At 40.3% G+C, this 27,858-nt stretch overlaps 1 protein-coding gene and 1 pseudogene across 4 annotated transcripts in view; one reads left to right on the top strand and one right to left on the bottom strand.

Moving 5' to 3' along the window:
* Positions 1-27,858, bottom strand: part of SLC44A5 (solute carrier family 44 member 5) — a 550,857-nt gene that overhangs the window by 475,497 nt on the left and 47,502 nt on the right. The window contains exon 1 of one of the 4 annotated variants that reach the window (XM_038001855.2): positions 21,475-21,735. The exons of 2 other annotated variants lie outside the window; for them this stretch is intronic. The gene's annotated coding sequence lies outside the window, so the exon portion shown is untranslated. Of the gene's footprint in view, positions 1-19,601; positions 19,691-21,474; positions 21,736-27,858 lie in introns of those variants that run through there. One more of the 4 variants, XM_073007203.1, reaches the window with a different exon arrangement.
* Positions 20,166-21,321, top strand: LOC103225908 (eukaryotic translation initiation factor 2 subunit 2 pseudogene; annotated as a pseudogene).

Genomic DNA, 27,858 nt, shown 5'->3' with positions numbered 1-27,858 from the left:
AATATTGTGAAAATGGCCATACTGCCCAAGGTTATTTATAGATTCAATGCCATCCCCATCAAGCTACCAACGAGTTTCTTCACAGAATTGGAAAAACTGCTTTAAAGTTCATATGGAACCAAAAAAGAGCCCGCATCTCCAAGACAATCCTAAATCAAAAGAACAAAGCTGGAGGCATCACGCTACCTGACTTCAAACTATACTATAAGGCTACAGTAACCAAAACAGCATGGTACTGGTACCAAAACAGAGATATAGACCAATGGAACAGAACAGAGTCCTCAGAACTAATACCACACATCTACAGCCATCTGATCTTTGACAAACCTGAGAGAAACAAGAAATGGGGAAAGGATTCCCTATTTAATAAATGGTGCTGGGAAAATTGGCTAGCCATAAGCAGAAAGCTGAAACTGGATCCTTTCCTTACTCCTTATATGAAAATTAATTCAAGATGGATTAGAGACTTAAATGTTAGACCTAATACCATAAAAATCCTAGAGGAAAACCTAGGTAGTACCATTCAGGACATAGGCATGGGCAAAGACTTCATGTCTAAAACACCAAAAGCAATGGCAGCAAAAGCCAAAATTGACAAATGGGATCTCATTAAACTAAAGAGCTTCTGCACAGCAAAAGAAACTACCATCAGAGTGAACAGGCAACCTACAAAATGGGAGAAAATTTTTGCAATCTACTCATCTGACAAACGGCTAATATCCAGAACCTACAAAGAACTCAAACAAATTGACAAGAAAAAAACAAACAACCCCATCAAAAAGTGGGCAAAGGATATGAACAGACATTTCTCAAAAGAAGACATTCATACAGCCAACAGACACATGAAAAAATGCTCATCATCACTGGCCATCAGAGAAATGCAAATCAAAACCACAATGAGATACCATCTCACACCTTTAGAATGGCAATCATTAAAAAGTCAGGAAACAACAGGTGCTGGAGAGGATGTGGAGAAATAGGAACACTTTTACACTGTTGGTGGGATTGTAAACTAGTTCAACCATTATGGAAAACAGTATGGCGATTCCTCAAGGATCTAGAACTAGATGTACCATATGACCCAGCCATCCCATTACTGGGTATATACCCAAAGGATTATAAATCATGCTGCTATAAAGACACACGCACACGTATGTTTATTGTGGCACTATTCACAATAGCAAAGACTTGGAATCAACCCAAATGTCCATCAGTGACAGACTGGATTAAGAAAATGTGGCACATATACACCATGGAATACTATGCAGCCATAAAAAAAGATGAGTTTGTGTCCTTTGTAGGGACATGGATGCAGCTGGAAACCATCATTCTTAGCAAACTATCACAAGAACAGAAAACCAAACACCGCATGTTCTCACTCATAGGTGGGAACTGAACAATGAGATCACTTGGACTCGGGAAGGGGAACATCACACACCGGGGCCTATCATGGGGAGTGGGGAGGGGGGAGGGATTGCATTGGGAGTTATACCTGATGTAAAATACGAGTTGATGGGTGCTGACGAGTTGATGGGTGCAGCACAGCAACATGGCACAAGTATACATATGTAACAAACCTGCACGTTATGCACATGTACCCTAGAACTTAAAGTATAATAATAAAAAAAAAAAAGAAAAAAAGAAAAGAAAAGAAAAGCTGGTCTCAAACAAAGCTGTATTCTGATTCAGCATTGAAGTTTTCTGAAGTGGCTGTAGAGGAACTGAAACTATTTCTTTTTATTTTCACATGGATTCTTAAAATAATTCTTATTAATAATACCTAATATGCACTAATGGAAGACTAACCATAACCTTACATCATACAGAAAGTTCCAACTTGGAAGATGTAGAGCAACATGGCCTTCTAGAAACCTCCAGTGATCATTTACACCACAGCAACACCAAACTGACCAACTATCCACCCAAAAAAGCACCTTCATAAGAACCAAAATCAGGTGAGCAATAATAATAATAATAATAATAATAATAATAATAATAATATAATGGTACCTGCTTTTTGTTTCTTTGTTTGTTTGCCATGCAAACCAACAACTTGCAGTAGTACCTGCTTTTAACATGTCAGAAAAGAGGCACTGAAAAAGGTAGGTAGAAAATACAGGCTTGAATTGTCTATACCACCCCTCCCCCATCCCCTGGAGTTAGCCACATGTCACAGACAGAAAACTCTGTGTACTTGGGGGAGGGAAAGCACAGTGATTGTGAGACTTCGCATTGTAATTCAGTGCTGCACTGTCACAGTGGAAAGCAACAAGGGGCAAAACTCAGCCTGGGCCCACAGAGAAAGCATTTAAATCAGCCCCAGCCAGAAGTGAATTATCCATCCCAACAGTAAGAACCTGAGATCCAAAGAGTCGTACCACCATGGGCTAAAGTGCTCTGGGGTCCTAAATAAATTTGAAAAACAGTCTAGTCCACAAAGACAGCAATTCCTGGGCACGTCCTGGTCCTGTGCTGGTCTTGGAGTCAGTATACTTGAAGTGCATGCGACCTAGTGAGACAGCAAGCAGGGCAGCCAAAAGAGTGCTTGCATGACCCCTCCCCCAAATCCAGGCAGCACCAATTGCAGCTCTGGGAGAGATTCCTTTTCTCTGCTTGAGAAGAAGAGAAGAGAGAGTAAAGAGGACTTTGTCTTATAACTTGATACCAGCTCAGCCACAGTAGAATAGGTCACCAGGCAGAATCCCGAGGCACCCATTCTAGGCCCTAGCTCCAGGATGACATTTAGAGACATACCCTGGGCCAGAAGGAAATTCATTGCCTTGAAGGGAAGGCCTCAGTCCTGGCAAGATTAATAACCAGCTGACTAAAGAACCCTTGAGCCCTGACTAGTCAGCGATAGCTAAGTAGTACTCACCATGGGCCTTGGGTAAGACTCAGAGCTCTGCTGGCATCAGGTGTGACTCAGCACATTCCTAGCTACGGTGGTTTTGCGAAAATATTTCTGCTTAAGGAAAGGACAAGGAAGAGTAATGGGACTTCGTCTTATATCTTGGATACCAGCTCAGCCACAGTGGGGTAGAGCACCAAATGGGCTCTTGAGGTCTCTGATTCCAGGACTTAGATCCTGGATGGCTTTTCTAAACCTGCTCTGCACCAAAGGGGAGCCTACTGCCCTGAAGGGAGACACTGAAGAAGTCTTGGGCCTTGAGTGAATATTTGCAGGCTGTACTTGCTGTTGGTACTTGCTAGGTTGTACTAGCTGTGGGTCTGGGACAGTGGTGACCGCAAGGAAAACTCTGCTTGAGGAAAGGGGAGGAAAGACTGGGAAAGACTTTCTCTTGTGGCTTGGGTTCCAGCTCAGTGTAGTAGAACAGAGCACCAGGTAGATTCCAAAGGTTCCTGACTTCAGACCCTAGCTCCCAGACAGCATCACTGGACCTACTAGGAGAAGGGGGAAACTCACTGCCCTGAAAGGAAAGACACAAGCCTGGCTAGATTCTCCACATGCTAACTGAAGAGCCCTTAGGCCTTGAGTGAACATAGGTGGTAGCTAGGGAATGGTCACAGTGGGCTTTGGGCAAAACCCAGTGCTGTGCTGGCTTTGGGCCTGACCCAGTACAGTCCCACTGCTGGTGACCACAAGAGTGCTTGCGCCATCCTTCCCCAAGCTCCCAGGAGCTCAGAACAGAGAGACTCTGCTTGTTTGGGGAAAGATAAAGGAGGAGAACAAGAGTCTGCCTAGTAATCCAGGGAATTCTCCTGGATCTTACCTAAGATCACCAAGGTAGTACCTCTATGAGTCTGCAAAAGCCATTGTTTTACTGAGCTTGGGGTCTTCTAATACAGATACGGCACCAAAGATTTTTATCACAACACTTAAGTTCCTTTGAATACCTGGAAAGCCTTCTGAAGGAGGACAGGTACAAACAGACTGCAAAGACTACAATAAATACCTAACTCTTTAATGCCCAGACACCAATGAACATCCAAAAGCATCAAGACCAGCAAAACATGACCTCACCAAACAAACTAAAGAAGACACCAGGGACCAATCCCAGAGAGACAGAGATATATGACCTTTCAGACAGAGAATTCAAAAGAGCTGTTTTGAGGAAGCTCAAAGATATTCAAGATAACACAGAGAAGGAATTCAGATTCCTATCAGAAAAATTTAACAAAGAGATTGGAACAATTTAAAAGAATCAAGTAGAAATTCTACAGCTGAAAAATGCAATTGACTACTGAAGAATGAATTAGAGTCTCTTAACAGCAGACCTGATCAAGCAGTAAAAAGAATTAGTGAGCTTGAAGATAAGCTATTTGAAAATACACAGAGGAGACAAAAGAAAAAAAGAATTTTTTTGAGATGGAATTTTGCTCTTGTCACCCTGGCTGGAGTGCAATGGCACGATCTCAGCTCACTGCAACCTATGCCTCCAGGGTTCAAGCGATTCTCCTGCCTCAGTCTCCTGAGTAGCTGGAATTACAGGCACCTGCCACCATGCCTAGCTAATTTTTGTATTTTTAGTAGAGACAGGGTTGCACCATGTTGGTAAGACTGGTCTCAAACTCCTGAGCTCAGATGATCCCCCCACCTCGGCCTCCCCCTGTGCTGGGATTACAGGCATGAGTCACCTCGCCCAGCCAGAAAAAATAATTTTAAAAAATGAAGTGCAGCTACAGGATCTAGAAAATAGGTTCAAAAGGGCAAAACTAAGAGTTACTGGCCTTAAAGAGGAGGAGATAGAGAAAGGGATAGGAGTAGAAAGCTTATTCAATTTTAATTTTCTGTATATGGCTAGCTAGTGCTCCCAGCACCATTTATTAAATAGAGAATCCATTCCCCATTGCTTGCTTTTGTCAGGTTTGTCGAATATCAGATGGTTGTAGATAAGCAGTCTTATCTCTGAGTTCTCTATTCTGTTTCATTGATCTATGTGTCTGTTTTTGTACCAGTACCATGCTCTTTGGTTACTGTAGTCTTGTAGTAGTTTGAAGTCAGGTAGCATGATGCCTTCAGCTTTGTTCTTTTTGCTTGGGATCCTGTCTTGGCTACACAGGCTCTTTTGTGGTTTCATATGAATTTTAAAATATTTTTTTCTAATTCTGTGAAGAATATCAACAGTGGTTTAATAGGAATAGCATTAAATCTAAAAATTACTTTGGAAAGTATGGCCACTTTCATGATATTGATTCTTCTTATCCCTGAGTATGGGATGCTTTTTCATTTGTTTGTGTCTTCTGTGATTTCCTTTAGCAGTGGTTCACAGTTCTTCTCGAACAGGTCCTTTACTTCCCTCATTAGCTGTATTCCTAGGTATTTTATTCTCTTTGTAGCAACTGTGAATAGGAGTTTTTTTCAAGATTTGGCTCTCTGTTCATCTGTTGTTGGGGTATAGGAATACTTGTGCTTTTTGCACATTGATTTTGTATGCTGAGACTTTGTTGAAGTTGCTTATCAGCTTAAGAAGCTTTTGGACTGAGAAGTCCACTCCCTTATACCTTATACAAAAATTAACTCAAGATGGATTAAATACTTAAATGTAAAACCAAAAACTTATAGTTAAAATCCCAGAAGAATATCTAGGCAATACCATTCAGGACATAGCCCTCGGCAAAGATTTCATACAAAAACATCAAAAGCAACTGCAACAAAAGCAAAAATTGACAAACGGGATCTAATTAAAGAAATTCTGCAGAGCAAAAGAAACTATCATCAGAGTGAACAGACAACCTATAGAATGAGAGAAAAATTTTGCAATCTATCCATCTAACAAAGGTCTAATATCCAGAATCTACAAGGAACTTAAACAAATTTACAAGAAAAAACAAACAACTCCATTAAAAGTGGGCAAAGAACATGAACAGATGCTTTTCAAAAGAAGACATACATGTGGCTAACAAATATATGAAAAAAAGCTGAACATCACTGATCATTAGAAAAATGCAATTCAAAACTGCAATGAGATATCATCTCATGCCAGTCAGAATGGCAATTATTAAACAGTCAAGAAACAACATATGTTGGCAAGGCTGCAGAGAAATAGAAATGCTTTTACATTGTTGGTGGGAATGTAAATTAGTTCAACTATTCTAGAAGACAGTGTGGTAATTCCTCAAAGAACTAGAGCTGGAAATACCATTTGATGCAGCAATCCCATTACTGGCTATATACCCAATGGAATAGAAATGTTTCTATTATAAAGATACATGCACACATATGTTCATTGCAGCACTATTCACAATCACAAAGACACAGAATGAACCCAAATGCCCATCAATGATAGACTGGATAAAGAAAATGTGGTACATATAGACCACGAAATACTACGCAGATGCAGCCATAAAAAGAAACAAGATCATGTCCTTTGCAGTGACATGGATGGAAGCCATTATTCTCAGCAAACTAATGCAGGAACAGAAAACCAAACACCACATGTTCTCACTTATAAGTGGGAGCTAAACATGGAAACATAGGATGGAGAATAACACACACTGGGGCTTGTCAGAAAAAAAATATTGGAAGGGGGAGCATCAGGAAAAATGTCTAATGCATACTGGGCTTTATACCTAGGTGACAGGTTGAGAGGTGCAGCAAATCACCATGGCACACATTTACTTATGTAACAAACCTGCACTTCCTGCACATATACCCTGGAACTTAAAATTTTATTCAAAGGGATAATAACAGAGAACTTCCCAAACCTAGAGAAAGATATCAATATCCAAGTACAAGAAGGTTATAGAATACCAAGCAGATTCAACCAAAAGAAGAGTACCTAAAGACATTTAATAATCAAACTCCCAAAGGTCAAGGAAAAAGAAAGGACTCTAAAAGCAAGAGAAAACAAATAAGTAATGTACAATGGAGTTCCCGTATTTCTGGCAGCAGACTTTTCAGTGGAAACCTTACAGGCCAGGAGAGAGCAGCATGACATATTTAAAGTGCTGGGAAAAAAAAGTTAATCCTAGAACATTATATCTGGTGAACATGAGGGAGAATTAAGGACTTTCCCAGCTAAACATAAGCTGAGGGATTTCATCAACACCTGAAAGAAATACTAAAGAGAGTTCTTCAATCTGAAAGAAAAGGACATTAATGAGCAATAAAAAATCATCTAAAGATACAAAACTCACTGGTAATGGTAAGTACAGAAAAGAAAAAAACACTAAATATTATAACACTCTAATTGTGATATGTAAACTACTTGAGTAGAAGGGCTAAAAGTTTAACCTATCAAAAATAATAACTACAAAAACTTTTCAAGACATAGATAGTATAATAAGATATAAATGGAAACAACAAAATGTGTTGAGTTTTTGTTTTCTCTTTGCTTGTTTATGAATTTGTTTATGCAATCAGTGATAAGTTGTTATCAGTTTAAAATGACGGCTTATATTATTTGCAAGCCTCATGGTAACCTCAAATTAAGAAACATAAAACAGATATACAAAGAATTTTAAAAAGCAATATGTTAAAACATATCACCAGATAAAAACACCTTCACTGAAAGGAAGACAAGAAGGAAAGGAAGAAGAGAATACCACAAAACAACTGGAAAACTAATAACAAAATGGCAGGAGTAAGTCCTTAATTACCAATAATAACTGCAAATGGAACAAATGCTCCAATCAAAAAACATAGAGTGACTAAATGCATTAAAAAAAGACTCACTGCAATCATCTGTTACCTATCAGAAACACATTTCACCTATAAAGACACACATAGATTGAAAATAAAGGGATAGAAAAAGATATTCCATGCAAACAGGAAACAAAAAGGAGCAGAAGCAGCCATACTTATAGAAGACAAAATTTATGTACTAGTTTGTTCTTATGCTTCTAATAAAGACATATGTGAGACTGGGAAATTTATAAAGGAAAGGTTTAATAGACTCAGTTCCACACGGCTGGGAAGACCTCACAATTATGGTGGAAGGAAAAGGAAAAGCAAAGGTACATCTTACATGGTGGCAGGCAAGAGAGAAGTGTAGAGGAACACCCATTTATAAAACCATCAGATCTCCTGAGACTTATTCATTACCATGAGAACAGTATGGGGGAAATTGCCCTGTGATTCAGTTATCTCCACCTGGCCCCACTCTTGACGCGGGATTATTACAATTCAAAGTGAGATCTGGTTGGGGACATGGAGCCAAACCATATTATTGCATCCTTGGCCCCTCCAAAATCTCATGTACTCACATTTAAAAGCCAATTATGCCTCCCAACAGTCTCCCAAAGTTTTAACTCATTTCAGTATGAACTCAAAAGTCTAAAGTCTCAACTGAAACAAGGTAAGTTCCTTCCACCTACGAGCCCATGACATCAAAGCAAGTTAGTTACTTCCTAGATACAATGGGGATGCTAGCATTAGGTAAATATACCCATTTCAAATTGGAGAAATTGGACAAAATAAAGGAGCTACAGGCCCCATGCAAGTCTGAAATCCAGCAGTGTATTCAAATCTTAAAGTTCCGAAATGATCTCCTTTAACTCCATGTCTCACATCCACGTCACACTGATGTTAAGAGGTGGGTTCCCATGGTCTTGGGCAGCTCCACCTCTGTGGCTCTGCAGAGTACTGCCCCACTCCTGGCTGCTTTCACAGGCTGGTGTTGAGTGTCTGCAGCTTTTCTAGATGCATGTGCAAGCTGTCGGTGGTTCTACCCTTCTGGAGTCTGAAGGATGGTGGTCCTCTTCTCACAGCTCTACTAGGCAGTGCCCGAGTGGGGATTCTGTGTGGGGCTCTGACCCCACATTTCACTTCCACACTGACCTAGAAGAGGTTCTCCATGAGAGCTTCGCCCCTGCAGCAAACCTCTGCCTAGACATCCAGGCATTTCCATACGTCCTCTGAAATCTAGGCAGAGCTGCCCAAACCTCAATTCTTGACTTCTGTGCACTGGCAGGCCCAATACCACCTGTAAGCCACCAAGGTTTGGGGCTTGTACTCTCTGAAGCAATGGCCTAAGCTGTACTGTGGCCCCTTTTAGCCACAGCAGGGATGCAGGGCACCAAGTCCCAAGACTGCACAAAGCAGCAAAGCACTGGGCCTAGTCCACAAAACCATTTTCCTTTTCCTAGGCCTCCCAGCTTGTGATAGGAGGGGCTGCTGTGAAGACCTCGGACACGCCCTAGTAACATTTTCCCCATTGTCTTGAAGATTAACATTTGGATCCTCATTACTTATGCAAATTTCTGCAGCTGGCTTGAATTTTTCCTCAGAAAATGGGTTTTTCTTTTATATTGAATAATCACGTTGCAAATTTTCTGAACTTTTCTGCTCTGCTTCCCTTTTAAGTATAAGTTTCAATTCCAAACCATAAATTTGTGAATATATAAAACTGAATGCTATTAAGAGCACCTTTGCTCCAGTTCCCAAGAAGTTCCTCATCTTCATCTGAGGCCACCTCAGCCTGGACTTCATGGTCCATGTCACTATCAGCATTTTGGTTAAAGACATTCAACAAGTCTCTAGGAAGTTCGAAACTTTCCCACATCTTCCAATCTTCTGAGTCCTTCAAGTCTCTGGGAAGTTCCAAACTTTCCGATACTTTTGTATCTTCTTCTGAGCCCTTCAAACTGTTCCAACATCTGTCTGTTACCCAGTTCCAAAGTTGTTTCCACATTTTTGGGTATCCTTATAGCAGCACTCCACTCTTCTGCAATACCAATTTACTCTATTAGTCCATTCTTACACAGCTAATAAAAACATACCTGAGACTGGGTACTTTACAAAGGAAAGAGGTTTAATTGACTCACAGTTCCACATGGCTGGGGAAGTCTCACCATGACGTACAATCATGGTGGAAGGGGAAGCAAACATGTTCTTTCCACATGGTAGCAGGAGAGGGAAGTGCTGAGTGAAGGGGGGAGAAAGTCCCTTAAGAAACCATCAGATCTCATGAGAACCCACTCACTATCATGAAAACAGCATGAGGGTAACCACCCCCATAATTCAATTACCTCCCACCAGGTCCCTCCCATGACACGTGGGGATTGTGGGAACTACTATTCAAGGTGAGATTTGGGTGGGGACACAGCCAAACCATATCAGAGGTGAACAAAATAATGCCTTTTGTAGCCACTTGCACACGTGTGTGTATATGAAGAATATTTCAGAGGGTGAGCAATGTCACAAAGAATAATAAAACAAGCAGAGAAGGTGGAATATTAGGAGTAAGTGGGGAATGCTGAAAAATAAATATAGTCATGGAAGCCCTCTTTAATAATATGAGATTTTCACAGAGACCTAGATGAAGTAAGAGAATGAAACACTGCAACATCTGGAAGTAGAGCCTGTTAGCAAAGGTCAGTAAGTACAGAAGCCCTGAAGCAGAAGTGTATTTGGCCTTTTGAGAAACAGCAAGGAGACCATAAATGATGGGAAGAAGCATAAGGAATGAGGTCAAAGAGGTAAGAAGGAGTCAGATATTGCAGGATCACAGAGATTATTGAAGGGACTTTGGTTTTGCTTTTAGTGAGGTGAGAAGTAATTCAAGAGTTTTCAGCAGAAGAGTGAAATGTATTATTTGCATTTTAAAAGGATAACTCTAGTGAAGTAGGAACTCAGGAAGTTGGAAGCTGTTACAACACATCCCTACAAGGGAAGAGAAGATAATTGCTAGGACTGTGGATAGCTACCATGTGGACAGATTCAGGATATATTTGGATAGTACAGTCAACAGGATTTGCTGAACATGGATGTATTTGGACAATAGAGTAAACTGGATTTACTTTTTGTATGGATTGAGATATGAGAGGAAGGGAAGGGTCAAGGATGATTCTAAGGTTGTTTAACCTGAACAATGTGGTAAATACTAATGCTTTTTGACACAGTAATAATACAGAGTGGTCGCAGAGGAATAGAGAATTCCAGGCAGGAATTTTACATAACTAGCAAAAGGAAACTTTTGAAAGAGCTACATAAGCTAGGGTCTGTAAAACAGGATGTGTGCCAACCTAAGACTGACTGGACCCAGATTGGGTCCAATCTGGTGCTAAATTTGACCTAGGTTTCACCTAGGACCTCATTATACACTCATTAACATACTAAATCACACACCCACCAGCACCATGACAGTTCCAGGAATACCCATATCTCCTGTAAAAGTGAGTGGCTCCATAGTGCTGAAAAATCTTCAACTTTTTTCCAGCAATCTTTTTTTTTTTTTCATATAGAGTCTCACTCTGTAACCTAGGCTGGAGTGCAGTGGCACCATCTCCACTCACTTCAACCTCCACCTCCTGGGTTCAAGCAATTCTCCTGCCTCAGCCTCCCAAGTACCTGGGATTACAGGTGCCCGCCACCACACCTGGCTAATTTTTGTATTTTTAGTAAAGGCAGGGTTTTACCATGTTGGCCAGGCTAGATTCAAACTCCTGACCTCAGGTGATCCGCCCACCTCAGCCTCCCAAAGTGCTGGGATTACAGGCATGAGCCACCACACCCAGCCTTTTCCAGAAATCTTTATGAATATTTCACCACTTAGATAAAGAAACCCATAAGGGTAGAAGCCTCAAATCTCATTGGATGTGAATCTCTCTCCAGGACACTCTCACTTCCCTTTCTTGTGTACTTTTTGCTTTGGAATAAATCTCTGTACTTTCACTATTTTCCAACTCTTCCTTGAATTCCTTCTTGCAGTCGTGTCAAGATCCTGGACACCAGCAGGAGTCGAGGTCCTATGAGCATTTGGGGACCTCCCCTAGCCTGTTAGTATCACCTTTATGGTCATCCAGCCAAGAGCCTTGTTGCCCCCATTTTAGGACCAGCAGCAGTTAAGTCTCACTTTGACCTTAGTCAAAGTCTTCTCATTCCCTGAAGTCATTGCTAATTTCTTCCTTGTTCCTCAGAACTGACTACAGCTTGAATCCCCTCAGTCATAGTGCCTCTGCTCTTTCTGGTTGGAGAGCAAACCTTGTTTGCCCTGATGAGTGACAAGTGGAGGTGGAAAGGTTTCAACCTACACCAAGTAGTTCTGAGATGCCACAGTCTTTCCTGACAGGAGGCTAATGAAGGTGGTAGGGTAAAGTCTCGTACTGTGCAGTGCTTGGCTAGCCTCCTAGGAGCACTATAACTTTTCCCAAGAAGAGTCTTCCATTTTCCCAAGGAACCAGTTGTGGCAAGACACTGACCCCAGCTGGGAACTATTTTCTCTTTCCCAGCTTTCTTTAAACCTTGCTTTCGCAATTTTTCCTTCTGTGCTCCTTCTTCATACTTCACTCAAAAGCTCAGTAAACTTTTTGGACACAGCAAGATAGGTCTCTTATATATTGCCCTCTGGAATGCTAAATCCAGGCCTGTGGTTCTTAAGAGGTCCTTTCGAGGTCCTTGTTTATTGGCTGTGCTGAATCATCTCTATTCCCAAGTTTTACTTGATAATAAGTGTTCAGATAGATATTGCATGCTCACTGCTTTCAAATTAGGTCTGCAACTCATCCTTCTTGACTTCAAAAGCCCTCCCATTTTCAAAGCCTCAGGGGCCGTGAACACCTGAGCAACGCTAGGGCTCTGGGGAAACACCTGGATTTCAAGGCAGCCAGCAAAGGAAACAGGGACATTTGTCTCCCTGGAATGGCCATGGAGCTGGCAAACTGTAAGGGCCATACTCATATACCCAGCATTTTGTAAAGGCCAGAACTGGTCTCTCTGTGAGGGAACCATACTGTTATTTCCCCTCTTCTACTCTCTTTATGTCATATGAATGGCAGGTCAAGGTATGGGTAACTCTCTTATAGAAAATGTGGTGCAATGGCCAGAGAACAGGATCCTAAATTTTAATACATCTTGCAATTAGACCTCTTTTGTAAATGCCAGAAGAAAAAGACTGAAATAGCATATGTACAGTCCTTCGTGGCTTTTTATCAGAACCTTGTCCTTCATGGGAATGCACCTTTGCTCATACTCCTTTGGGGGAATCAAATGGGAACCAGATATCCTAGATGGTTATCCTTTTGGGATATCCTTTTGGGAAATGAACCTCCCCAGAGCCTTTCTCTGTATTCTAACCCAGACCCAGCTCTGGTACTCTCAACACCTCCCTCTCAACCCAACTCCACCTTCGACTCCTCTGTCTTCTGCTAATTCCACCATCTCCAGCCCCCAGACTCCCACTAGCCTACCTCCTTACCAACCTATACACCCTTCCATACCAAAGGAACAGAGTCCTGCCAGGGTTACCTACAGTGGCACTTCCTACCTTCGTGACCATTCTAAGTTATTCCCACTTAGGGAGGTGACCAACAGAGATGCTGGGACCATTTGGGTGCATGCACAATTTTCAATGTCTGATCTAGCACAATGTAGGCAAAGGTTGGGCCAATTTTCAAAGGATTCAACTAAATTAATGGAGGAATCTCAGGCTCTCTCACTCTCATTTGAGTTAACTTGGAGAGATATTCATATTACCTTGTCCATGTGTCACATCCCTCAAGGAAAAGCAGCATATTAGGGTGAAGACTCAGGCTTATGCTGATATCTTGTTGTATGGGGACTCAGCAGTACATTGTAGGGACCACATCTGTGCCTAACAATGACCCTAATTGGAACTACCAACAGGGCCAGACTGGTCTAAGAAAAAGAAATCATATGGTGACTTGTTTTTGGAGAGAATTAAAAAAAAAAAAATACCACTAAACCTGTGAACTATGATAAAATAAAGGAAACAAGGAAAGGATGAAAACTCAGCTTTGTTCTAGAGGTGCCTCGTGGAGGTCCTGAGAAAGCATACTAATATTTACTCAAGGACTGATGCTGGCCAAATTTTACTAGCAACATACTTTATTAGCCAGTCAGCACCTGATATCAGGAGAAAACTGCAGAAATTGGCTTTGGGATTCCCAACGCATGTTAATCAAGTACCTGATGTGGCCTTCAGGATATTCAATAATAGGGACAGGGCTGAAGAGGATGAAAGGACCTAGTGGTAACAGACAGTGGGATAGATAGCAGGCCCAAATGATAGCAGCTGCTGTAAGTGGTACCCTGCAACCTCAGGGTCACCCGGTGGGGCACTTCACCCATGGACCAAACGGGCCTAACAGCAAACCTGCCGGCAAGGATTGCTGTTTCAAGCATGGGAAACCGAAACATTGGAGCAAGAACTGTTCCAGCCAGGGGAGCCCTACCCAGACCCTGTCCTCACTGCAAGTAGGAAGATCATTGGAAAAGGGATTGCCCTCAGCTCCGAAGGGAGAGGAGAACACCCAATGCCAAATGACCATAACTGAGGACTGACAGGGCTCAGGGTTCCTGGCAGCTCCCACAAAAGGCCTGGTCATCACAGTTGAGCAGCTCTGGGTGACTCTTGATGTGGCAAGTATAAATATTAATTTACTGGCCAGGCAGTGGCTCATGTCTATAATCCCAGCACTTTGGGAGGCTGAGGTGGGCAGATCAGTTGAGGTCAGGAGTTTGAGACCAACCTGGCCAACACAGTGAAACCCCATCTCTACTAAAAATACAAAAGTTAACGGGCATGTGGTGCACACTTATAATCCCAGCTACTTGGGAGGCTGAGGCAGGAGAATCACTTGAACCCAGGAGGCAGAGGTTGCAGTGAACTGAGATTGTGTCACTGCACTCCAGCCTGAGTGACAAGGCAAGACTCCATCTATAAATAATAATAATAATATATTTCTTAATTGACATGGGGGCCAGTTGCTCTGTCCTAAATGGTCACTGTAGGCTCCTATCCTCCAGAAGCTCCACTGTGTACTTTACCCTTGAACTGCAGGATAGAAAACTGTATGGTAACTCATGAGTTTCTAGTTAAGTGAGAATGTCCTACTCCTATATTGAGATGGGACTTCCTAGCCATCCTTGAAGCCACTTTACATTTATCAGGCCCTGAGGAGCCATTCTTACTGGCAATGCCTGGTTTTTCTAAGCCAGCCTAAAAAAATAAAAACTGATTTCTCACAAAATAAGATCTCAAGTAGACCCACAAGTATGTGTCTACTCAAATGGTCAGGGAAATAACAAAAGGCTTTATCTTCTAGCTGAACAAGGACAAATATGCACCGTAGAACCCCATGGCAAAGCAACACATGCTCAGTCAGTGATCACCTCATTAAAAGACAAAAATAATTTCCCATACAAGTGTCAATATCCCCTCAAACCAGAAGCCAGGCAAGGACTCCAATCTCTAATTGAGAAGTTTATAAAACATGGCCTCGTGGTTCTATGTCAGTCTCCTTGTAATACTCCTGTCTTCTCTGTTCACAAATTAAATGAAGAATTTCATCTAGTTCAAGACTTATGAGCCATTAATGAGGCTGTAATTCCCTCACATCCTATGGTGCTAACCCTTATACCATACCTATCCAAATACTGAGAGACACCAATTGGTTTACTGTATTAGATCTTAAGAATGTTTTCTTTTGTATTGCTTTGCACCCTGACTCTCAGTATTTGCTTTTGAGTGGACTAATCCTGAAACTAGTATTACCCAGAAGTACACCTGGACGGTACTGCCTCAGAGCTTTAGGAATAGGCCTTACTAGTTTGAAAATGACTTGGCATGAATATTAAGGAACCTGGAGCTAGAAAATGGAGCCATATTCCAATATGGGGATGACATCCTTGTATGAAGTCCCACTAAAGACGACTCAGATAAGAATCCCATTCAAGTCCTAAATTTCCTGGGAGAAAGAGGGTATTGGGTTTCTCCATCCAAGGCCCAGATTTCCAAACTGGAAGTAAAATATCTGGGGTACATCCCAAGCCTAGGAAACCAGATCTTGTCTGTTGAGTGAAAGGAGGCTGTCTTAAAGGGGTGACCTCCACAAATGAAGAAGCAACTCAGAACTTTTCTAGGTATGGCAGGATTATGCAGGATTTGGAACCCCCAGTATATGAGGCCCTAACAATGCCACACCATGAACCACTCAAATGGTCAGGGAAATAACAAGAAGCTTTATCTTCTAGCTGAAGAAAGAGGGGTTTGCACAGAAATAAACCGTACCTGATGTTCTTATATTAATAATTCAGGATTAATTGAACTGCAAGTTTAAAAGATTTACCAACAGGCTACCTGGCTACATCATTTCAATAACCCCACCACTCAAACCATCTGAGACTCTGTCAAAGAATACCTACCAAGTGTGATCTGGTTCCTACATTTCCTGGGACCTTTAATAGCTACCTTATTACTACTAATCTATGGTCCTTGCTTGTTTAGCCTCTTTGTAAAGTTTGTGTCTTTTAGGTTGCAACAGTTCCATGTCGAAATATTGGTTATGCAAGGATTCTAACCAATTCCTGCCTCAGATTCAGACTCTCCTGATGACTCACCCCTGGAATCCTAAGACTAGGCAGCTGGAGACTCCCATTCCCTTTCCAGGCAGGGCCAACACCCCTAATCATCAGGAAGTAGATATAGAAGACTAACCTCCTCCTTCATCAACACTTAAGAATAAGGAATGGTGTTTTACTCCTTTCTCATACTGCTACAAAGATACTACTGGAGACTGGGTAATTTATAAAGAAAGGACGTTTAACTGACTCACAGTTCTGCATGACTGGTGAGGCCTCAGGAAACTTACAATCACGGCAGAAGGTGAAGGCGAAGCAAGGCATGTCTTACATGGTGGTAGGCAAGAGAGACAGAGGCAGGGAACTGCCAAATACTTGTAAAACCATCAGATCTCATGAGAACTCCCCTCACTATCACAAGAACAGCATGGGAGAAACTGCCCCCATGATCCACCAGGTCTCTCCTTTAACATACGGAGATTATAATTTGAGATGAGACTTGGGTGGGGACACAGTGCCAAACCATATCAGATGGAAATCTCTGTGAGGGGAAAATGAGACAAGAATAATACAAGGTGGCTGTAGAACAACAGAATAATCCAAGCAGGAGTTTCACATGACTAGTGAAAGGAAGCTGTCAAAGTAGCTGCATATGCTAGGCGTTAAGACCCTGAAAATCCATAGTGTTGGCCAAGCTGGGTAAGACTGACTGGACTCAACATAGTGCTACATTTGATCTAGGTTTCACCTAGGACCTCATTATACACTCATTAACATACTAAATCACATACCCACCAGGGCCATGACACTTTCAGGAACACCCATATCTGGTGTAAAAATATGTGGCACCATAGTGCTGAGAAATCTTCACTTTTTTGCAGGAATTTTCATGCATATTCCACCCATTGGCTAAAGAAACCCATAGGCCAGTTGCAGTGGCTCATGCTGGTAATCCCAGCACTTTGGGAGGCTGCAGCAGGCAGATCACTTGAGATCAGGAGTTTAAGACCAGCGTGGGCAACATGGTGAAACCTTGTATAATTTTTTTTTAAAAAAAGAAGAAAGCAAACAACAAAAACGAAACCCATAAAGGTAGAGGCCCCAAACCCTGTCGGGTGTGACTTTCTTGAATACACATGCACCCCCTTTCCTTGAGTGTGCACTTTTCGCTTTCAGTAAATCTCCATTCTTTCACTATTTTCCAACTTGTTCTTGAATTCCTTCTTGCGACAGTGTCAGGAGCCTGGACACCAGGCAGGGTCAAGGTCCCACCAGCATTTGGGATGTCCCCTAGCCTGAGAGGAAAATTTAAAATTTAGTTTCGTATTTGTAAAATTTGACAGGTCTTTTAGACATCTAAAGGAAAATGATAGCAATGAGATGTTTTAGTCTAAAGCTCAGAGGAGGGGTCAAGGCTGGTAATATAAATTCTGAAGTTGTTAGCATAAAAATGGTGTTTAATACCACTGTACTAGATAAAATCATCTAGAAAATGAATATAGAGCAAAGACAAGCTACAGAGTGAAATCATTTTCCCTGGAAGCAGAGCTTGAGACAAGGACTAGAGGCACTTGATTTACTGAGAAGTCTCTCCTCAAGAAAAACTTGTAAGGCCATGAGGGAAACAAAATGAAAAAGGGGGAAATCTGAGTAACAATATGGTCTCAGATAAAATATAGCCTTCTCCTAATCCTTGCTTGGAGCATGGTTGGCTTAGAGCCTCTGAGAGCTAAGTTGACCCACACTGAAGCAAGGAAGCTGGGCATTCATACTCTTGAATCAGTCATCGGCTACAGTGGGGAGGACTGGGGAATACACTTCCAGTCATTTCCTGGGAGGCGGCTCCAATTAGACAAGAACAATTCTCCAAAGGTCACAGGGATAAGCCTATAACTAGGGTACTTATGGCAACTGGGAGATGAGTAAACCATCTGATTCAAGAGATCTGGTTAGAGCATCAATGTTGGACAAAGTCAAAAATTTGTAATTCTGCATGATGAGGAAGAATCAGCAAAGGTAAAAGCAGTGAGAGGAAGAGGGAGTAATGCCCCAGAAACCATGTGCAAAAAGTATTTCAAGGAAAAGATGCAAATAAAACATCAATCTAGGAATAAATTTAATTAAAAATGTGAAAGTCTTTTTACATTGCACACTATAAAACATTATTGAATGAAATTAATGAAGACCTAAATAAACAAATGAACTTATCATGCTCATAGTTCAGAAACTTAATTTTGTAAAGATTTCAATTTTCCTCAGATTGATCTATGAATTCAATGCAATCTCAATCAAAATCCCAGCAGGAGTGTGTGTGTAAATTGACAAACTTATTCTAAAATACATGGAACCACAAAGGGCTAAAAATAATAAAGAACATTTTGAAGGATTTACCCAACCAGATAACATGATGTATTCTAAACTGTAGTAATTAAGAAAGTGTGGTATTGACCCATGGATAAGCAAACTAACCAACAAACAAAATCTAGAATATAGAAACAGACCCACCCATATAGGGTATATGATTTATGATAATAGCAACATTGCAATGCTCTTGTAAAAGCATGGTGTTTTCAATAAATGATGCTAGGCCAATTGGATATGCAAATTGGAAAAAATTAATCATGACTCCTATCCATCCACAAAAATTATTTCTAGATGGATTGCACATCTAAATGTGAAAGGTAAAAGTATAAATGTTTTCAAATAAAGGAGAATATTTATGCTTTTTGGGTAGACCAAATAGCTCAATAGGATTCAAATAGTTCTTAACATCAAAAAAAATTGGTAAGTTGGACTCTGTTAAAATTAAGAACTTCTGTTTACTAAGTGACATCATTAAGACAACAAAAAAGTAAGCCACAGAGTAGGAGAAGTTGTTTTCATTGTATATATCTAACAAAAAAAAAGAAAGTTTCAAGAGTATGTAAAGAGTTCCTGCAAGTCAGTAACGAAATGACAGGCAATTCAATAGATATGACAAAAGATTCAAAAAGACCCCTCACAAAACAAGCCATCCAAATGGCCAACTGACATATAATAGGGAGTTTGACTTCATTATTCCTCAGGAAAATGCAACTGAAAACCACAAGGCAATACCACTATATACCCACCAAAAGACATGCACAAGGATATTCACATCAGAACTACCCTTAATAGCTAAAAATTGGAAATAGCCCATCAACGGTACAATGGATAGACTGCAGTGTATGTGTGCAATGGAATTCTATACAGTTATGAGAATGAATGAACTACAACTATGCATAAAAACCTCATGAATATCACCAACATATTGTTGAATAAAAGCACAAACACAGATGGGAATACACTGAGTTATATTTATATAAAACTCAGAAACAGGGCTGGGCATGGTGGCTCACACCTGTAGTCCCAGCACTTTGGGAGGCCAAGGCAGTGGATCACTTGAAATCCAGGAGTTTGAGACCAGCCTGGGCAACACGGCAAAATCCCATCCCTAAAAAGAAAATACAAAAATTAGCCAGGTGTGGTGGCACATGTCTGTAGTACACACCATTCTGGAGGTTGAGGCAGGAGAATCATTTGAGTTTGGGAATCGAGGCTGCAGTGAGCTGTGATTGCACCACAGCACTCCAGCCCAGGCAACAGAGCAAGACTCACTCATAACTAAATTAATTAATTTAATTAAATAACACTCAAAAACAGGCCAAACCAATCAGTAATGTTAAAAGTCAAGATAGTATTTACTCTTGGATTGGGGTAGTGACTGAAAGGGGACATGAAAGAACTTCTGGAGTTGGAAATAATTCTATTCCTTGACCTGTAGTCTGATCACAGGGATGTGGTCTTTTGGTAGAACTTCATCAGCGAAGGCACATTTCCAAAGCTTGGAGGAGAGGCTGACCGGATGTCCTTCCCTTTCGCTGACGCAAAGCCTAGTGCGCTTGTGGGAGAGGTATCTGCAGAAGCAGTGCTGCCGCCAGGGGCTGGGGCTGTCCTGTCTGACTTCCCGTCCAAGCCGAGCCCACTTGAGCCGCAACCATGTCTGGGAATGAGATGGTTTTTTTGTCCAACTATGAGTAAGAAGAAAAAGAAGAAGAAGCAGCCTTTTATGTTAGATGAGGAAGGGGATACCCAAACAGAGGAAATTTAGCCTTTGGAAACAAAAGAAGTGGAGCCAGAGGCAACCAAGGACAAGGATCTGGAAGCTGATGAAGAGGACAGCAGGAAAAAAGATGCTTCTGATGATCTAGATGACTTGAACTTCTTTAATCAAAAGAAAAAGAAAAAAACTTTGATATTGATGAAGATGAAGAATGTGTAAAGGATCCTAAGATTGAAAATAATGTTCCAAGAACTAGCTGAAGCAGAGGATGACCTTGACATTATGCTTGGCAATAAAAAGAAGAAAAAGAATGTCAAGTTCCCAGATGAGGATGAAATACTAGAGGAAGATGAAGCTTTAGAAGATGAAGACAGCAAAAAAGATGATGGTATCTCATTCAGTAATCAGATAGGCCCTGCTTAGGCAGGCTCAGAAAGAGACTACACACATGAGGAGCTGCTGAATCGAGTGCTCAACATCACGAGGGAAAAGAATCAAGACATGGTTGCTGGGGAGAAAAGGAAATTTGTCATGAAAACTCCATAGGTTGTCCAAGTTGGAACCAAGAAAACTTTTGTCAACTTTACAGATATCTGTAAACTATTACATTGTCAGCCCAAACATCTCCTTGCAATTTTGTTGGCTGAATTGGGTACAAGTGGTTGCATAGATGGTAATAACCAACTTGTAATCAAAGGAAGATTCCAACAGAAACAGATAGAAAATGTCTTGAGGAGATATATCAAGGAATGTGTCATTTGTCACACATGCTGATCACAAAATGCCATAGGAGGACACACGATACTATTTCCCACAGTGTGAAACTTGTCATTTTAAATGTTCTGTTGCCAGTATAAAAACCGGCTTCTAGGCTGTCGCGGGCAGCCAGCACTGTTCCGTGTCAAAGCTAACTAATTTGCTAATCACTGATTTTGCAAAGCATGTTGTGGAGTTGTGCCCCAACAGGTTTGCCATCAGAGTGGATACACTTAATCTTGTTGTATTAAAACCAAGATAAGGCTGGGTGTGGTGGCTCACACCTGTAATCCCAGCACTCTGGGAGGTGGGCAGATGACCTGAGGTCAGGAGTTCAAGATCAGCCTGGCCAGTATAGTGAAACCCCATTTCTACTAAAAATACAAAAAAATTAGTTGAACATGGTGGCACACACCTATAATCCCAGCTACTCGGGAGGCTGAGGCAGGAGAACTGCTTGAACCTGGGAGGCAGAGGTTGCAGTGAGCCGGGACCGTGCCATTGCGCTCCAGTCTGGGCAACAAGAACAAAACTCCACCTCAAAAAAAAAAAAAAAAAAAAAAAAAAAAACAAAAACAAAAAACACAAGATAAAAAAGCTGGCAGGTTCTTGGTGAGTGGTTGCTTGGTCTGAAATTCTTGCAAGACGCTGATGCACACGCTGTTGACATATTCGATGTCTCCTTTAACAACTGTCAGAGAAACATGATATGAGGTAAGGAGGTGCTTTTTTAAAATCGTTCATAGACTTCTGTAAAATGCAAGATAAATTAAAGTTATTATAACAGTGATTCTTTCAAAAAAAATTCCATCAAGCTGAACACCTACCCCAAGTACACTGTTTCTTCATGCATGTTGTGTTAAATCAAAGTTTACATTTAAAAAAATTGCTGAGAAGTTTTAAAAGGAGAGTAATGAGAAATAAGTATTAAATTTGTCAATATGGAAGTAATTGTTGGCCTTGGGAGAGGAGTTTCAGTGGAACAGTGGTAAGGAAAAGCTTTACTGGAATGAATTCAAGAGAGAGTAATAGGAGAGAATGTGAAGATAGCAACTATTAAAAATTCAGTTTTGCTTTAAAAAAGAGCAAAGAAATAGGATGTTAGCTGGAAAGGAATGTGAATTCAAAGGAGAGTTTTAACATAGAAGTTGTTAAGGCAAAATTGTATTCTAATGGAAAAGGCTAGCTAAATCATTTATGGGGCTCACAAAAAGAAAATGCAGGACCCCTTGTTCGAAGAACGGAAAGCTTTTTCCTTTCTTCTACGGTCTTTTTCGCTCTAAATGTCATGGCATTTTTAATTTTTTTATTACTTCATGTTTCTGTATTTGTTTTCCATTGCCGCTATAAAAAATTACTGCAAACTTAGTGCTTAAAACATCAAACCAAATTTTTCTTCCAGTTTTGTAGAAGTTCAACACAGGTCTCACTAGGCTAAGACAAGGTTTGGCAGGGCTACATGTGATTTTGGAGGCACTAGGAGGGAATCCACTTCCTTGCCTTTTTCTAGCTTCTGGAAGCTGCCTACAATCCTTGTGTTATAGTCCTCTCCCTTCATCTTCAAAGCTAGAAATGGTGGCTTGAGTCCTTTTCACATTGTATCTCTCTGACCCTCTCTTTTGCCCATTCTTCTGCTTTTAATGACTCCTGTAATTTGATCAAGCCCTCCAGGATAATTTAGAATAATCTCCCCACCTCAAGGTTCTCAATCTTAATCACATCTGCAAAGTCCCTTTTGCCATGTAAATGACATATTCCCAGATTCCAAGGATTAAAGCATGAATGTCTTTGAAAGCCTGAGGTCTGACTCGGTCAACAGAATAATGGTTCCCCAAAGATGTCCATGATCTAAATCCTTGGAGAGGGAGATGGGACTACAGAAGGATAGTCAAAGAGATGCAACACTGATGACTGTGAAGTAGCAATAAGGGGGCCATGAGACACTTCAATTTTGTTGACACCTTGATTTTCATCTCATGAGACCTGTGCTGAACTTCTGACTTACAGAAGTTTAAGATAAGAAAATTTTGTTTAGGCCACCAAATTTGTGATAATTTGCTATACCAGCAATAGAAAACTACTACGGTCACACTCCTTTGGGTACACTGTCTGCTCCCTGACTTGGCACACACATTGCACATGCCACTCTAACCCTTTAGGAGCCTATACTGAGGCCCACTCTGGAGTTAGAGGGCAGCAGAAGTTGCTGGGCAGGAGAATAGGAAGCCAAGAACCCATCCTGAGGAGGCAGCAAGAGACAGAATCATGTGAGAGCCAAGCACATGCTCTGTATTAGTGAGTTCAGGCTATTGTAACAAAATACCATAGATTGAGTGGGTTAAACAATGGATATTTATTCTCCACATTTATTCTTGTCATCCCTAAAGATGGCCATGATCTAAACCCCTGGAGAGGGAGATGGGAGGCTAAGAAATTAAAGATCAAGGTGCGAACCAGTTCGATGCCTGGTGAGGGTCCTTTTCCTGGCTTGCAGATAGCTGCCTTCTTTCATGTCCTCACATGGTAGAGAGAGAAAGATCTGGTCTTTCTTCCTGTCTTTATAAAGACACTAATCTCATCATGGGGACCTCACTCTGATGATCTTATCTAAATCTAATTATTTCCCAAAGGCCCCAACTCCAAATAGCATCACAATGGAGATTAGGGTTTCAATATATAAATTTGGAGTGGGGGGCCACATCAGTCTATAGCATGCTTCATTGTCTCATTATACTTTATTTACAAAACACAAATCTAAATATAAAATTATTAAGTGTGCAACTACAGTGGTTGAATGCCAGTTAAGTTGATCCTGCTAATGGGAATGATCCAGCAGACTGGGAAAACCAAAAGTAAAAAACAGAGAGAGAGAACAATTCAGAAGTAAAGATAAAGAGTTTGCATAGATGAGAAAGGATGGGATTCATTTTCTTTTTCTGAGACAGAGTCTTGCTCTTTCACCGAGATTGGAGTGCAGTGGCACAATCTTGGCTCACTGCAACCTCCACCTCCTGGGTTCAAGTGATTCTCCTGCCTCAGTCTCCTGAGTAGCTGGGACTTCAGGCGTGTGCCAACATGCCTGGCTAACTTTTTTGTATTTTTAATAGAGACAGGGTTTCACCATGTTAGCCAAGATGGTCTCAATCTCCTGACCTTGTGATCCACCCGCCTCGGCCTCCCAAAGTGCTGGAATTACAGGTGTGAGCCACTGCACCTGGCCCAAGTATGGGATTCTATGCAGAAGTAGAAGGGTTGACCTTAAATAGGAGCATTAATGGTTTATTTCATGTAATAGGAGAGGAAGCAGAATGTATCTCTACATGTGCTGGTAAATTGTTTGATGTGGTTATGAAAGCAGGTGACAGTCCTCTTCTTATTGCTTCTGTTTACTCATTGGTATTAGAACTTTAATATCTAAAAAGGAAAGGAACAGGAAAAACGAGAGAAAGGAGAGAAAAATATGTAGGTAGGTTTGAATAGAGAAAAAGTATGTAATATTCTTCTAGGAATGTTTATGAAGTGGGTAAATATAGTAAGATTTCTAGAACCCTCATGAGGCTTGGTCAGTTTGAAATGAGACCAGTCAGTCTTTAGCCTCATCTCCGCTGGGAACAGATGCAGAGTAGCCAACAAGTGAGATGTAAGTGTGATGGAATTGTGCAAGTGAGAACAGTGAAGGAAAAAGGGGCAAGAGTGTTGAAGGTATATGCAAAAGAATGATTACAGTGATGAAACATGGAATCTAAATCATGCAAGGAGCGGAAGTGAGGGCATAAAGGAGTAAATAGAGTAAAGATACTAGGGCAATGGATTGGAGATCTAGTAGTCTCAAAGAATTGCTGAGGTTGGGGTATCAGAGACTGAGCTGGAAAGATAATTACAGCGAAATGATCAAATGGAGTCTGGACAGTTAGGAATTCTAGAGTTCTGGCTGTGCCCTGTGAATTCATTCACTTCTGGGGAAGTTTGGTGCCATCTGATGGCAGTTTTCAATATTGACCTAAATATTGGGTTATATTCTGGCCTCTGACTTGCTTGGACTTTTAGAAAGCAGAAGTTATCCAGGAATTTCCCAGTTACCTTGGTATCCATTTCAGCAGCCCCATTTAGGATTTGGATTAGGATTTGGGGGAACAAACCCTCTGCCGCCCTGTTTTTCAAAGAGTTATCTGCTGTTTGTTCACCTGGCCTTACTTTCTTCTCTGTATCCCCTACCCCACAGAAGATAGCTCATATACATTTGAGAATGGGTATTGAGTCAAAAACCAGAGCCAACAGTCAATTAGATAATATCTAGATTCAAGTTACTGAAGTGTTTCTTATCCCAAGGCAGTACTGTATTTTAAGTCACAAACCTAATAAAAATGGTACAGAAGAGTTCTGAGAACTGAATACCAGAGCCCATCAATGTGTACAGGTTCAGGACATGAGGAGAAACTAGCAAAGGAAAAAGACATAGAGACCAATAAGGTAGGAGAAAAACTAAGGAAATGGGATATCCTGAAAATCAAGTGAAGAAAGTGACTCTAGAAGAAGGAAGTGATCAGCTGTGTCAAATTTTGCTGCTAGGTCTAGTAAGATGAAAAATAAGAACTAACCATCGGTTTTAGCAAGATAAAAACTAATTTTGATAGGGTTGTGGAGCAAAAGCCTCAATGGGGAGGGTTAAGAGAGAATGGGAGGATGAGAAGCGGAGGCATTAAATCCATACAGTATAAGTCTTTTGAGTTTTGCTGTGGAGAGCAATGAAATGGGATGATAGCTAGAAGAGGAAATAGAGTTGAGTTTTTTTAAAGATGAGAGTGATAATATCACATGTATATACTGACGGAAATGACCAAGTAGAAAGGCAAATATTGATGTAGAAGAGGAAAATAAGAATTACTAAAGTAATACCTTTGAGTAGGCAAGAAGGAATGGATTCTGCGAGACATAGAAGTGGAGGATTTGGTCTTATGTCAGAAAAACGGACTGTTATCTACAAATAACAGCAGGTAAGCAGAGTATAAAGGTGTAGATACTAGTAGGTAGAAAGAGGTGGTAATGAGAGTTTGTGAATGTTCTATTCTGACTGCTTCAATTTTTCTCTTTTCTTTAGAATCTCCTGAGTTATACAACTTGAGGAAGGGAGCCATTGGTACATGTTAATTTCCATTTTTTAAATCAAGAATCTATTTTCTTCTTAGCATTTATCACTACTGTAAAAAACATGCCTATTTCTCCTTGTTGTTACATGTAAATCTTATTGGAATGGGAACTCTTGAGCAAGAATACTGTGTTTTTTCGCTGCTATGTCCCAATTAGATTAAGATGTGGGACATAGGTACCTTACCTCATAAGGTAAGAAAATGTCACTCTAATATTAAAATAAATTAGATGTTACATAGAAACACTGTAGAAATCTTTACTAATAGAAACAATACTCAGTAAAATCTATGTAAATGTGTAATTGATAGAAATTCCACTGCCTTTAAAGTTGTATCAAGAAGTTTAACATATCTATCATGTCTCATTGGGAAACTACCAATTTAAATGAATACATGAAAAATATAGTATGGGAATTTTTATTATGATAAGTCATTCAAAATGGAAGGTTGTGATAATAGTTTTTGTGGAGTTGGTTAAAAGCGAGGTTGGCTGGGACGCTCAGCATTTGGCATATTACTTGGCATATCAGTGGAGCAAAACAACTATTTTCATTCCAAATAATTTGATGACGATATTTTTACCAAAAAGAAATGTTAACCAGTTTCTAGAAGAACTTCTGATTAATCAGACAGAACTATTCCAAGGGTGAAAAAGGCAATTGATTAGACTACTCACTTTTTGGGATCAGCTCTTTTTTGCACTTAATTTATGTCACCAAATTTAATTTCATGAGTGGATATAACCACCATCCTTGTGCAGATGATCATTAGAAGTTACAGTAGCAGACATTCTGCCCACTGAAATTTATGATTGGCATTGGAATTTACAAACTAGTTTCTGTTGACTTTGGCTAACAGATATCAGTGCCCTAAAATCATATGCTTCTAGGTAAATTTACAAAATCAGGTTTCTAAATCTGTAAAACTAAATATGTCAGATAACTCCAAGTAGAGGTGTATTTGTGAATGGTGCCTCCTGGAGCTGTTTAATGTGACATCCCAACTAGAAGACAAACTAACCCCTGGAGGTCCAACTGTTACCTAACAGTTACTTTACAAAATGACCACGTTTGATTTCTGATAGCCTAAGAATTTAGTATCTATTAATGAGCTAGAACTGAAAGCCAGTTATCAATGCTTTAAGGAGCATACATCCCCAATTCCTAGCACAGTACTTAAGAAGGAAAACAAAAAGACTTAGTAGTTTACTAAATTTATAGAGAAACAAATAAGGTATGTTGTCAGCAAATAAAATTATGAATACTATTTAATATATAGTATTTATATATGTATATAAAAATATATATGATTTATACATGTATGTAAAATATATATTATTTATATATAATTTATGTATAAATGAAATAGTATTAGTATTCATGATACTATGTATACTGTATAAATTAAATAATATATATTATTTATATATATATAAATTAAATAGTATTCATAACATATATATAAACCTGATATTGACATTAGAGAACTGGGAACACTACTGAGTGAATCTGGGAAAGTCCTATACTAATAGGAAACTAGCCTTTTTTTTTTTTAATGGTAACACAGCTGAAGTACCCACTTAAATGTTACTCATATCCCACATTTGCATCAGTCAGGATATGTTAGAGATTACACTGCAGTAATCAAGAACT

This window comes from Chlorocebus sabaeus, chromosome 20 (assembly GCF_047675955.1).
Source record: "Chlorocebus sabaeus isolate Y175 chromosome 20, mChlSab1.0.hap1, whole genome shotgun sequence".
NCBI lineage: Eukaryota > Metazoa > Chordata > Mammalia > Primates > Cercopithecidae > Chlorocebus > Chlorocebus sabaeus.
Note: the sequence above shows the minus strand (reverse complement) of the source record. Positions and strands in the feature narration are given on the sequence as shown.